The 12,441-nt window shown below is 38.6% G+C and overlaps 1 protein-coding gene across 4 annotated transcripts in view; it reads right to left on the bottom strand.

Annotated features, from left to right (window-relative positions):
• PGCKA1 (PDCD10 and GCKIII kinases associated 1) overlaps window positions 1-12,441 on the bottom strand; it is a 79,648-nt gene that overhangs the window by 42,926 nt on the left and 24,281 nt on the right. The window contains exons 2-3 of one of the 4 annotated variants that reach the window (XM_073891520.1): window positions 7,277-7,402; window positions 5,055-5,095 (exon numbers count right to left, since the gene is read on the bottom strand). The exons of 2 other annotated variants lie outside the window; for them this stretch is intronic. The gene's annotated coding sequence lies outside the window, so the exon portion shown is untranslated. The remainder of the gene's footprint in view (window positions 1-5,054; window positions 5,096-7,276; window positions 7,403-12,441) is intronic. One more of the 4 variants, XM_073891521.1, reaches the window with a different exon arrangement.

Below are 12,441 nucleotides of genomic sequence, written 5' to 3'. Positions count from 1 at the left end.
AGCATATACAGTGGACCCTGAACAATACAGTGATTAGGGGCATTGGCCCTGCTGTGCAGTTGAAAATCCATGTATAACTTTTGACTCCCCCAAAACTTAATTACTAATAGCCTACTGTTGACTTGAAGCCTTACTGATAACTTAAAACAGTTGATTAACACATATGTTATATATGTTACATGTATTGTACACTGTATTCTTACAATAAAGTAGGCTAGAGAAAAGAAAATGTTATTAAGAAAATCAATGGGAAAAGAAAATACGTTTACAGTAGTGTACTGTATTCGTCAAAAAAACCTGCATACATGTAGACATGCACAATTCAAACTCATGTTGTTCAAAGGTCAACTGCATAGTCAATGTAAACCTTGAATATTTTTCTTTCTTTCCTTCCTTCCTTCCTTCCTTTTTTTTTTTTTTTAAGTAGGCTCCACGGCCAGCATGGAGGCTAATGCAAGGCTTAAACTCAAGACCCTGAGATCAAGACCTGAGCTGAAATCAAGAGTTGGACACTGAATTGACTGAGCCATCCAGGTGCCCCAAAACCTCAGATCTTTTTCTAATCAAAACCAAGCTGTAACTATATTGTGAGGACGGAAATTGATTGTGCATGGTGTGTATGGATAAGAAGAATAAAGAGTTAAGACCTCATCTTCCAAAGGGGAAAGACAATGTACAATGCCCCAAACTAAAAAAATCAGGTGGCGGCGATACTTGCTTGCCATTAAGGTATGTGGACATAATACCAGGCAAAGAGTTGAAAGTGGTTTCTGTGGGGAAGAGGAACTAAGGAACAGGAGAACTGGGGCCTGTTCTTTTTCTTGAGAAACCTTGTCGAACTAGCAGGTCCTTTAACTGTACCCTACTATATAGCTTTGACGAAAAATTAAAAAACTAATTTAAAGTATATAGAGAGTGAACATGCGATTTTTCAAAATAACATCTACGTGATTTTGGTGAATAATATTTTGGGTGTTCATTTTCCTCTTTTATAAATTGAAAGGCTTGCATTAAATAATTTCTAAGATCCCTTGACCTCTATGTGTGCATTTTTTCTTTGAACATGCTTCTGTACTTGTGAAAACAAACACACAGAGATCTGATGACCAACAGCGGAATTCCTCTGATTATTCTGATCATTAAAACTTAGTATGTATTATCCATATATCTATAAAGGCGCAATCTGATCCTACCAAATGGAGAACAAAGTGGCACAACCATCTACCCATTTGTAGAGAAACACCTGAGGCTGCATTTCTGTCTTTCTCTGCCCATGTGAGAGGAGACACAGGAAGAGACTAAAGTCCCCTGGTATTTAGACTTTGGCTTATGACTCATGGAGGTGCTGACCTAAAAGTTAATATTTATCCATCTCTGTGGGTTAAACTCTTCTTGAGAAGTCGGTGGGGGAAAAAAGAGGAAAGCCCTACAAATTCGGGTAGAGATTTGTGCTAAAATCAATATTAATCTTGGTAGCATAGCCAAGCCACTCACATTCTCTCTAGCACATGCCAAGGAAGATCATGGCTAGGACTATAAATAATACCAACACTAATATGGGGATGGTGGGTAGAGAGCTCAGAATTAAAGAGAAAAATGAAGACCGCATAGTTCAAACCTTCTATTACTTCCTAGCTTTGGTAGATTAATCAGCTAATCTCTCTATGCCTTGGGTTCTTCATCCATAAATTGCAAATAGTAATACTATTCCATATGGTTGTTAGGATAATTTTATGTGTGAACACCTGTAGAGCATTTAAAGAGTGCTCCAATATACCTTCTCTCAATAGAGATGCAAAGAACATAATGGATTCACAAGGGCCTTGGATCCATGGCATCCTCTCTCTCTCTCTCTCTCTCTTTTTAAAGATACGTAACCTGGTCTTTAGAATAAAAGAAGACCTAAGAGGAGAGAATGTCCCATGACAGATTTGGTAAAGTCAATCTCAAAAAGTCAAGGAACTTATTGTTCATTGACTATAATAATCCTGTTTGGTAAAATCTCAGTTTACTCATTTGCACTACCATTTTGGATCTGACACTAAAGCTTTCCTTTGGTTGACAGATGTATTTGGCACTCTGGGTTCATGGACAGACTCATGCTAGTGCCAAGTCAAGGAGTCCAATGACTGCTTTAGGGACACCCTTTCATTCTTGTTATCCCCGGGCTTCAATAATATTTCACACACAAAGAAGATGCCCAATAAATTTGTTGAATTAAACAAGGAAAAATACATTGGTGTGCCTCTTGTAGTAAAAAATTACATAACCAGACCTCACAGTTACCCACAATTCTTAAAGATCACAGCCTTATTTTTCTCATTCATTTTGTTTATACTAAAACTTGTGTAGGTTAAACCACTATATTAAATGGAACATTACCGTATCACAGCATGGTGTGTATGATGTACATTAAGAAAATTAATAAAGAAGACTGTCATCCTAAGGAAGTGGTACTCTTAAATGGTGAGCTATTTCTGTCTGAAAACTCCCAAAGAGCTATAGCAAAAATCAGACATAAAAATAATATGAAACAGACATTTCTCCCCTCTCCCCCAAAATGAGATCATAGGATATATAAGAACTTAGTGTATAAAAAATACAGAATTTCGAATCCATGGATTTTATTTACTTACTATGGTAAGAACACTTAGTATGAGATCTACCTTCTTAGCAAATTTGCAAGAGAATAGCACAGAATTGTTAACGATAGCAGATCTCTAAAACTTGTTCATCTTGTAAAACTAAAAGTTTATACCAATTGAACAACAACTCTTGAGTTCCCCTTACCCCCAGTCCTTCACAGCCACTATATTCCACTTTGTTTCTATGAATTTGACTATTTTAGATACCCCATGTCAGTGCGATCATGCCATATTTGTCCTTCTGTGACTGGCTTATTTCACTTAGCATAATGTTCTCTAAGCTCATTCTTAATATGGCAGGATTTCCTTCCAAGGCAGAATAGGATTTGTATGTACATCTAGGTTTTCTTTATCCATTCATTCATCATTGAACATTTAGGTTGTTTCCACAGCATGGTTATTGTGACCAATGCTAAAAATAACATGAGATCCCAATTTTAATTCTTTTGGGTTGTATACCCAGAAGTGGGATTGCTGGATCATAGTAGTTCTACTTTTAAGCTTTTGAGGAACCTCCATACTGTTTTCCATAGTGACTGCACCATTTTACATTCCTCCCAAGTGTACAAGATGCCAATTTCTCTACATCCTCACCAACACTAATTATATTTTGCTTTTTTCAGAATAGCCAATCCAATAAGTGTGAAAGGACATCTTATTGTTGTTTTGATTTGCATTTCCCTGATGATTAGTGATATTAAGCATCTTTCCATATACCTGTTGGCCATTTGTATGTCTTTTCTGAAGAAATGTCCATTCAAGTCCTTTGCCATTTTATTTATTTATTTATTTGCTATTGAGTCATAGGAATTCCTTATATATTTTCGATATTAACCCCTTTTTTTAAAAAAAAGATTTCATTTGACAGAGAGAGACAGTGAGAGAGGGAACACAAGTGGGGGGAGTGGGAGAGGGAGAAGCAGCCTTCCCGCTGAGCAGGGAGCCCGATGCAGGGCTTGATCCCAGGACCCTGGGATCATGACCTGAGCCAAAGGCAGACACTTAACCAACTGAGCCACCCAGGCGCCCCACCACTGTGTATTCTTAGCGCGCTTGTCAAAGATAAGTTGACCATATGCTATGGACTGAATGTTTGTGTCCCCCCAAAATTCACATGTTGAAATCTAATCCCCAAAGTGATGATGTTATCTGGAGCTGGGGCCTTTGGGAGGTGATTACATCATGAGTATAGAGCCCTAACGAATGGGGTTAGTACCCTTAGAAAATAGATTGCAGAAAGCTCCCTTGCCTCTCACACCATGTGAGGTTATAGCCAGAAAAGAGTTATAAACCAGGAAGTAGGCCCTCACCAGACACTGAATCTGCTGATGTCTGGATTTTGGACTTTCCAGCCTCCAGAACCAAGAGAAATAAATTTCTGTTGTTTATAAACCACCCAGTCTATGGTATTCTGTTATAGTAGCCCTAATGGACTAAGACACCCAATAGGCATGAGTTTATTTATGGGCTATTCTGTTCCATTGGTCTATATGTCTGTTTTTATGCTAGTACCACACTGGCTTAATTACTGTAAAAAATATATAAGATTTCATTTATTTGAGAGAGAGCGAGAGTGAGAGAGAGTGAGAGAGAGAGAGAGAGCAGGAGCAGGGGCGAGGAGCAGAGGGAGAGGGAGAAGCAGACTCCCCGCTGACCAGGACCCTGGGATCATGACCTGAGCTGAAGGAAGACGCTTAACCGACTGAGTCACCCAGGCGCCTGTGATATATTTTGATTTTAGGAATTGTGATGCCTACAGCTTTGATTTCCTTTTTCAAGATCGCTCTGGCTGTTCTGGAACTTTTGTGGTTCCATATAAATTTTAGCATTTTCTTTTTCTGTAAAAAATGCTACTGGGATTTTGACAGGGACTGGACTGAATCTGTAGATCACTTTGGGAAGTATGAACATTTCAACAATAGTAATTGTTCTGACGCATGAACACGGTATATCTTTCCATTTATTTGTGTCTTCTTTAATTTCTTTCATCAATATTTTGTAGTTTTCAGTGTACAAGTCTTTCACCTCTTTGGTTAAGTTTATTCATCAGTATTTTATTATTTTGATGCTGCTGTAAATGGGATTGTTTTCTTAATTTCCTTTTTGAATAGTTTGTTATTAGCATATAGAAACATGACTGATTTTTATACATTGATTTTGTATCCTACAACTTTATTAAATTCATTTATCAGTTCTAACAGGCTTTTTTTGCTTGTCTGTTAGGTGGAATCTTTAGGCTTCTCTACATATAAAATCCTGTTAACTTTTATTATTGCCTCATAAATGGTGCTGGGACAATAGGTTTTTAGGAAGAAGTTATATCAATTACATTATATAATGTAATTATATACATTAGTTACATTAATACATTTTCTGTATTATGAGAGGAAAATACAAGTGAATATTTACCTAATTTAGGAATAAAGAGGACCTTTTCAGTTACGAAAGGTCTGGAAAAAAACACAAAGTAAAAGATTAATGGATTACGTAAGAAGTAAACATTATTCGCCTTAAAAGACACCATTAGCAAAAATGCAAGACCAAATGAAACGATATTTTGACACAGATGATAAAGGGTTACAATCCTTACTTTAAAAGGATACTTAACTGGATATTTGTTAAAGACACCAATAAAAAAAACAAAGGACATGATCAATTAATAAAATACTAAAAGAACAGCCAATGAATATGAAAAATTATCAACTACAGATATAAATAAATGGATAACCCTTTTGCCTAACAGATTGATATTTTTGTTTTTTTATAACAGCCATTGTTACAGAGCCTTTAAAATATCAATAACTTTTGCTTCAAAATTCCAATTATTAGAATCTAACCAAAAAACATCATTAGAGACTCAGAGAGGTGAACAAAGATCTTTGAAAAAGGGTGTTCCCACTTAGTTTTCATTTTTAATACTACAGGACATTTTAAACTTTGGTGCTCAAAAGCAGAAGTATCTTTAAATAAATAATCGTATATTCATAAATTGGAAAAAGGAAAAATAGTATTAGGTGAAAAAAACAGATATGTATATAAAATGTAATTTCAATTTCATTTTAACAATTAATAAATGTGAATATAAACACATACATAAATAATTAAGGAGAATATACCGAAATGAAACAAAAGTCACCATGGGGTAGATAGGATGAACTCATAATTTCTGTGCAAATTGACTCACATTTTCTTTTTAACCATGAAATATCCTTATTGGCAGTCTCTACATAAAGACAGCATGTATCATATGATGCTGGATGAGAACATTCGTCTAAAGCACATTTTGGAAAGAATTAATCAGCATGACTTTTAAAATACCTGTCTGTCACACAGATTCAGGGAATATCTTGGAATACTGGAAGAGCGGTGTTATGTTCTCCCTCCACATGTTTTTTTTCAATTTCTTCTTTATTACTTTTTTTTGGCTTGTATTTGAAAGAATTATTTGACATATACAAAATGATAATTTTATTTTTTGTTTGACATTATACCTTTGATCAAAAATTGGAAGAATATTTATGTTTCTCTCTCCTTGAATACATGTCTTCTGATATTAACATGCAGTCCCTAATTTCTTTTTTTTTGCATCTATTTGCCTTATCTTTGTCTTTCCTTTTATTATTTATTTTCTTTGTCACATTCGGGGTGAACAGCAATTGACATTACTCCTTTCTAACTCAACCTAAAAGTCTCTGCCTTTTAATAGAGAATTTTAAACCATTTACATTTATGCTATATGCTGAATCTCTCTTTTGTTATCTTATTTCACCATTATCTTAATGCCTCCTAGTTGTTTCCTTTATTTTCAAACTTCAGACTGCTTTTAATTTTTGCTTTGTGTTTAATTTTCTCCAGCATGTTGTGAAGTAGAAGATGTGTTTTAAAAATCCTACTCAAGAGAGAAAATATTCTCTTTTTATCCTCCTCCTTTAAAAAGAGTTATTTGCGGGATGCCTGGGTGGCTCAGTTGGTTAAGCATCTGCCTTTGGCTCAGGTCATGATCCCAGGGTCCTGGGATGGAGCCCCATGTCAGGCTCTCTGTTCATCACGGAGCCTGATTCTCCCTCTCCCTCCACCTACCACTCTGCCTACTTGTGCTCTCTCTGACAAATAAATAAATAAAATCTTAAAAAAAATTTTTTTAAAGTTATTTGCATAAATTGGTGCCCAAATGAAGTTCTAATGTGAGCTTTCAAGTGCAGCGCTAATTGGGTAACTTTTGAGGATAAAGGCAGCACTCATATTAATTACGAAAGGACAAGTGTCAATTGGAAGCATCTTAGGTAAACAAGGATTGTAGTCACTCTATCTCTGGGTGATAGGAATAAGGAGGTGCAGGCATGGGGGTGAGCAGAAGATTTCACTTTGGTATATTCTGTATCTAAAGTGATTGATAAACATTCAAAGGTAGGTGTTCAGTTGGCAGTTGCATACATTGGTCAAAAGCTTAGGAAAGAGCTGTGGGCTTGAGATAAAGACTTCATAGTTATCAATAACACAGCTAATAAATAGGGCCATGAGACTGAATAAAAAATAGAGGCAGTAAGTATATAAAGAAAAAACTGATTCCTGAACACCACCACTTAATGTTAAACAAACCTAAAAACTAAGCAAAAAACCAAAAGACTCACAATTTGCGGTCAGAAGAGTAGGGGAAAAAAAAAACAGGGTTGACTCCATTCCTTGCCATGTCTTCTCACAAGACTTTTAGGATCCAGTGGTTTCTGACCAAGAAACAAAAACAGGATTGTCCCATCCTGCAATGGATTCAGATGAAACCTGGTAAGAAAATCTGGTACGACTCCAAGAGGAGATACTGGAGAAGAACCCAACTGGGTTTATAAGAACTGCATCAAGGTCACTAGCATCCATCTTTTCATATCAAGCTGAAAACATTACCACTATCTGGACAGTTGGATAAGTCTTACTGGGAAAATGGCTTTTTTCTCTTTGTTTCTACACCTTTGTATTAGTAGGTTGGTTCAGTAATAAATACGTGAGATCATTGGTTTGAAAATAAAGAGAAATAAGTGTAGTAATGGAAGGAGGTAAAGTGTTTTAGGGAGTAAGGACTTGCCAGTGTTGTTAAAGGACATTCAAGGATCAAGTAAGGAAAGGACTAAATAGGCATATCTCAGAGATATTGCAAGTTTGCTTCCAGAACACCTCAGTAAAGTGAATATTACAATAAAGCAAGTCAAATGGATTTTTAGTTCCCCAGTGCATATAAAAGTTATGCTTACCCTATGTAGCCTATTAAGTGTGCAATAGCATTATGTCTAAAAAAAAAATACAAACTCTAACTAAGGAATACTTTATTGCTAAAAATGCTAACCACTGGGGCATTTGGGTGGCTCAATCGGTTTAGTGTCCAACTCTTGATTTTTGTCTCAGGTCATGATCTCGAGGTTGTGGGATCCAGCCCCGCAATGGGCTCCGTGCTGGGCTTGAAGCCTGCCTGAGATTCTCCCTCTCCCTCTCCCTCTGTCTCTCCCCACTGCTTATGCTTGCACATGAGTACTCTCTCTCTTAAAAAAAAAAAGAAAAATGCTAACCATTACCTGAGCTTTCAGCAAGTCGTAATCATGGATCACAGATTACCATAACAAATACAGTAATAAAAAAGTTTGAAATATTGTGAGAATTACCCCACAATATGACACAGAGACACAAAGTGAGAAAATGCTGTTGCAAAAATGGGGCCAACAGACTTGCTCGACACAAGGTTGCCACAAACCTTCAGTTGGTAGAAAACTGTGTCTGCAAAGTGCAGGAAGAAGGGCAGTAAAGCAAAGTGTGCCTGAATATGTCTCTTAGATTTAGCACCAGGGATGTAACTGGTAACTTGGAAAAGGCAAGTGTTTTTGCAGTAGTGAATCTGGAAGACAGATGGTTGTCAGTTAACCAGTAGTAGGAGATGGGGAAGAGGAAACACTAAGCATAACAACCCTTAGGGGCGCCTGGGTGGCTCAGTTGACTGGGCGTCTGTCTTTGGCTCAGGTAGTGATCTCTGAGTCCTGGGATTGAGCCCTGTGTCCTTCCTGCTCAGCGGGGCGTCTGCTTCTCCTTTTCCTTCTGTCCCTCTCCCACCATGCTCATGCTCTCTCTCTCCCTCGAATAAATAAAATCTTTAAAAATATATTTAAAAAGAAACACACACACACACACACACACACACACACACACACACACACCCCTTAGAAGGAAGTGGGCCGTGCATGGAAGGTGAGAGACAGGAAGTAGGATTAAGGGGAGGACTGCTTATGTTGGGAGAGCTTCCAAGTTATTTGGATATGTTGGTAGGAGACAGTTGGAAGAAAGGAGCTGAAGACAGAGGAAAGAGCATAAATAACTAAGGTCCATCAGCCAGCAGGAGGGAAGAGCAAAGTATTAAGGAACCTTAGGTGAGAGATGGGGAAGGAAAAAGGGGGACCTTCAGGGGGGCGCAATGTCTTCATCTTCTGTGCCTTCCGGTTCTGCAGAGGCTAGACAGAGCCAAAGCAGAGGCAGGTCTCCCAGACTCTCTTGCAGGAGGGGTCCCATACAGACGTAGATTCAGACAATCCTCCGCCAGATGAGAAAGTGGAAGGAAGCGAGGCAGAGGTTGTGCCAAGGCCACTTCTGCTTTTTCTGCCTTGGCAAGTCCTTGGTGGACACATGGGTTTTTCTTCAGTCCTGTTCCAGCGTGTAGGTGCTTTGTTGCTCTCAAAAGGCAGACTGCTGGGCATTGCTTTTTTTGCCAAGGTGGATCCTTCAGGCGTGGTGGGACTCTGTGGCCACCAGCTGTGGCAGCTCATGGGCTAACACCCGCCAAGGCAGTGTTCCTGGGGCCAAGCATTCCACTGTTCCTTTCCAATCCCCCTCCTTTTTGATTGTGTAAAAGGAAGCAGGTTCCTGGAAGAGCTCGTTCTCTGGTGGCGCTGTTAGTATTAATGGGCTTGCTAGTCCAGCCCTTCCTGTGATATTGTATTGCATTCTGTTCCCTGTATGAGATTTCATTTCGCTTGAAACAGCTAATGTAATTTCTGTTTTCTGCAAGTCAACTCTGGCAGCAAGGGCCATCATCTATTCTTGCTTGAAAGAGGGAAGGAAGAGATAATGGGTGTAGATACAGATAAATTAGTTTCTTTGGTGATGGCCATCTCCTGGAAGGTAGGAGTTTTTAAGCTGGTGTATGCAGTGCCCTCAAGGGGTTCATGGATAGAATTCAGGGCATCTGTGAACTTAAATGAGAAAAAGTCACATCTCGGGGCGCCTGGGTGGCTCAGTTGTTGGGCGTCTGCCTTCGGCTCAGGTCATGATCTCAGAGTCCTGGGGTCGAGCCCCGCATCGGGCTCCCTGCTCCGCAGGAAGCCTGCTTCTCCTTCTCCCATTCCCCCTGCTTGTGTTCCCTCTCTCTGTCTCTCTCTCTCTGTCAAATAAGTAAATAAAATCTTAAAAAAAAAAGTCGCATCTCCTCTTCACCAACCACTAACTTTGTCATTTTCTTCAATTCTGAAGGTAGGCATCAAACTACAGCATCATCAGTGGTTCCCGTGACTTTGTCTCTAATAGAAATCACAGGTGTTTGCATATTACATTAAGAGCTGTTGTAGATTTCAAAATACTGGTTAACCTCATAACAATCGTAGTTATTAGACTTGCTGCTAGATCTTGTTCTTTAATGCATTTATAAAGAGTCACATATTACTATATCGCAAGTTTTTAAACTTGAGAACTGTATTTCTTTCACAATCTTATGTATTTTATTTTATGCATTTACGAATATTATTCTGAGAAGGGGTGCATAGGCTTCAACAGACTGATAAAACAGCCCATAACAGAAAACATGTTAAGAAGCCTGTTCTAATGTCTTCTATTTTCCCTGTAAAGCAGGATTTCTAAACTTCAGTACTATTGACATTGTACAATGGATAATTCTTCCTTGCAGGGAACAAATCTTTTGCATTGTAGGATGTTCATCAGCCTCATCCCGCTGTATGCTAGCAGCATCCATCCTGACTACATGACAATCAAAGACTTTGTCACTTGGGGGGCAAAAGGGACCATGGCTAAGCACCGCTAACATGAAGTAGTGCTAAGAGTGAGGGCTGGAAGGTGACCGGGTCTGAGATCTGATCAGAAAGGTTTAAAATGGATGCAAGAGAAGATGAGATTTGACAAAAGAAGGAGCAATGCTGAGGGACCAGGAGAATTCCTCACTTAGCCCATGGATAGAAGAAAGAGGTTCTCAATTTGCTTTTCTCTGCTTGACAGACATGATGTATTTGTGCAGTAGAGGCTACTTAAAATGAGAATTACCTACAATCCAAAGAACCGTTTCTCCCACCAATGGCCCATACACCAACATGGCTTAACACAACGGTTGGGATATACACCATCTTCAAGCAAAAGGATAATGAGAACATTTACAGTCTAAAAACGACTATTATTGCCCCTTGTTCTGCTCCTGTATGTGGAAAAGAATATTCTGGACTTGAATGTATTGGAAGTTGCTATTCTGAGAAAATCTGAGCCCAGTAGGCATCGATATGAAGGATATGGAGCAACCTTATGATACAGCAATTTGACTCCTAAATATTTACCCAGGACAAAGGAAAACATATATATCCACATAAAGACTTGTCCAAGACTCTTGACAGCAGCTTTATTCATAATAGCCCCAGACTGGAAATGATTTCAATGTCCATCAACAGTATAACACACTGAAATACTATAAAGGAAGTACTACTGAGCAATAAAAAAGAATATGCAGCGTCATGAATGAAACTCAAAAACATGCTGAGTAAAAGCAGCCTTACACAAAAGAGGATTTATGGATTGTATGATTCATTTATTTGAAGTTTTGAACTAATCTCTGGTGATAAAAAAAAAATCAGAATAGTGTCTGACTCGACGTAGGTGGGGACAAGCACTGATTGAAGGGATGGGGGGATTTTCCTGGGGCGATATTACTGTTCTCCACATATCCTGATGGCAAGTTGGGGTACATGGTTGCATGCAGCTCCCCAAACTCACCAAATTTCACGCTTAGACATGTGTATTTCACCGTATGCAAATGATACTAGAGGAACAGGTTGGGAAGAGGGAAAAGAAAAAAGAGAACCATAAATAAAAACTGAACTCACGGTTAATGAAATACATGCTGTAATGTTTGAAATGAACTGATGTCTGCAATACTCTGAAATAGTTTAAACAATGCAGTTAAAAAATGGGTTGATGGATAGCGAGCTGGTTGAATATGTGATAAAAATGTAGAATGTTAATTGCAGATTCTAGACGGTTGAGTGTGGTTCGTGCGCCATCTTCCAACTTTTCTGTAGCTTCAAAAATTTTGATACTGCAAAATGTGAACATTTGTGGGTGAATCTCTTTATGCCTTTCGAAGTATTTCATTCATCTTTGGGCAAAGAAGGCTACTTCAACACAAGCAAAGCATTTCATTTGGTTCTTGCCCTATGTTAACGAATGGGTCCTAAAACACCACATGCATCAGCTCCATCCAGCGACAACCAGCGCCCACCACCGCCACCATTTCTGGATCATGGGAGCTCGTCCCAGGCACCACGCTAATTACTTTACATGTTCTCATCATGTAGAGAAATTAGCGGCCTTCTTGACTGTTTAACAAAAAGCTCTGGGCTGAGTCACATCTTCAGAAGTTCCAGACAGCCATGGACCAGAACAAGCAGATGTCCAAGAGGAAGCTAACATCCGTGATGGTAGGTACTTTTAGGAGAATGTATTATTCAAATGTGTTGTGAAGCTACGTCACGGCGTGCGTGTGTGCGTGTGT

This window comes from Callorhinus ursinus, unplaced genomic scaffold (genome assembly GCF_003265705.2).
Source record: "Callorhinus ursinus isolate GAN/ISIS: 27379988/994484 unplaced genomic scaffold, GSC_fseal_2.0 scaffold4, whole genome shotgun sequence".
In the NCBI taxonomy this organism is placed as follows: domain Eukaryota; kingdom Metazoa; phylum Chordata; class Mammalia; order Carnivora; family Otariidae; genus Callorhinus; species Callorhinus ursinus.
Note: the sequence above shows the minus strand (reverse complement) of the source record. Positions and strands in the feature narration are given on the sequence as shown.